We start from the raw sequence: 2095 nt of genomic DNA, 5'->3' as shown, positions 1-2095 counted from the left end.
CTAACTAAAAATAAAGGAACAAATAGGTCCCTGGTGATGATCTTGCAAGTTTCATCCCTAATCTTTTCTTTAGACACCATTGGAATCCAAGCATCAAGAATATCAAGAGATCACTGACAATTCCTAAGAACAGAATCCTTGTACCTCTGACAATCCAGTTCTTCTCATCATACACCATCTTGTTCCAACCGTACATCACAAAGTTAGAATCCTTGTACCTCTTTCAAGGCACTTTAAAGGCTATATCAGTGAACATGTCATCACTGTCCATCCACCATAGAAATTCAACTTTGAGGTGTGACAACAAAAGCTTCCAAATCAAAGGCAACTTAGCCCAAAACCTAACCATTTCGGCATCAAGAAGAGCCATGTTATAGGAAATCTCGATCCCATAGAGCCTGAATAATCAATCTTGTTCTTAATAGGTTTTCACACGGTTTGGGAAAAGGCCTGGTTACCAGAAAAATTCGAGGCTTATTGGGACCAATGAAGTTCGGGTAATCGGGGTTGTTTTCAAGTCACTGGCCACGTTGCTTGTCCCAATCGAAGATCTTGGAGCCGAGAGTGTAAGGGGCATTTGGCTCGCGCTTTGGTTTGTTGGCATAGGCGGCCTCGTCGACGAGAATCTTGGAGATGTCAAAGGTGGCGTAGTTGTTGGTGTCGTTTGTGGTGGTTTCGGGTTGAGCTTCCTCGAGGACGCGATGGGGCTCGACGCGGCGGGAGCGATAGGCATAGAGATGGTGGATCTCGTTGAGGTCTTGTTCGGGAGTGCCAAAATATCTGGCACTAATTGTGCCACGGAGGATGACGACAATAAGGAAGAGGTAGAAGAAGTTGAGGCTGCTGCAGCAACAGGCACGCTTGATCTGGCGGAGGGACCTATTTGTCCCTTTATATTTTGCCAACTCATCGCATTATCATCGTAACGGATACAATCAGGGATGGATGCATTCACAAGGCAGTTGCCCCCACTACCCCCAGTGAAATTTAAAAAAAAAAATTATGAGTAGTTGTTAGTGAAATACGATAGTTTCTCCCACTATATAATTAATTTTGCCTCCACCACAAATTCCTAACTCTTCTTCTTCTCCCCTTTTCCAATTTTCTTCATCTGCTGCAGCCTTCGCCTTCAGGCTTCAGAGTCCAGAGTTACTGTTGTCTGTCGCCATCCTGCCACTCTGCGTCTCTGCCAGTGTGACAGTGTCACTGGCTCATAATTGATGAAGTTGCTGTCCTGTTCAGCATTTCTCCCGCGTGGCTCCAACTTAGTTTCTCCTTGTTTCGCCGCGATTCTCCTGCATGACTCCGTGATACAATAATACTCTTTTCTCTACTTCAGCATTTTCCATTAACACTTTTTAACCCCAAGTCTATGGAGGGGTATAATTGTCATGCGTTATTAAAGATGAGGGATTTAAATATATTTTTCAATCTTGAGGGATCAAAATGTCAACAGTTAAAAAAGTCAGAGATCTATTTGTCTTTTACTCTAAATGTTAAATAAGACAAGTTCTAACTATTTTTTGCTAATCTTTTTTTGTTATCAAACATTTCTGTCGTTATTAACAAATTTATTTTACTTGAATCGAGATTCACTTGAGCAACCATACCATGACCAATGTTCTAACAATCGTGTCGAATTTGCTGGTTCAACTAAAAAAACCATAAACCAACGTCTAATTTCGTTTACCTTATCAAAATCGTTCAGACAAAAAATCAATTTTGAACAGAAAACTAGTCAAAAATTGGGGTTTTACTACTGTATAGAAAGGAGATTCTTTCAACACATGTAGAAACTATGTGTCAATCAATGACATAGGTAACGAAAATAACATACTAATGCATGATAGAGCAGCAACATCAGTATGGGACTCACATATTTTTTACTTTATGTTTAATAATATTAATACCAGTGAGTACAATTAAAAAAAAATTATATACGCATAAAAATACAAAAAGACTTTTAAAAAGTTATAAAATTTTAAATAAATTCCACTATTTTATTTATTGCTAATAAAAAGTTACAAATAAAAATTAATCATTTTTTATCCCTACTAATGATAACGAAATATAAGTTTTTTTTAAAACAATTATA

The 2095-nt window shown here is 38.3% G+C and overlaps 1 pseudogene; it reads right to left on the bottom strand.

Annotated features, from left to right (window-relative positions):
* LOC107620380 overlaps positions 1-1169 on the bottom strand; it is a 10632-nt pseudogene extending 9463 nt beyond the window's left edge.

This window comes from Arachis ipaensis, chromosome B10 (genome assembly GCF_000816755.2).
Source record: "Arachis ipaensis cultivar K30076 chromosome B10, Araip1.1, whole genome shotgun sequence".
Classification (NCBI taxonomy): Eukaryota; Viridiplantae; Streptophyta; class Magnoliopsida; order Fabales; family Fabaceae; genus Arachis; species Arachis ipaensis.
The sequence above is the reverse complement of the archived record's forward strand: the minus strand, read 5'-3'. Positions and strand labels throughout refer to the sequence as shown.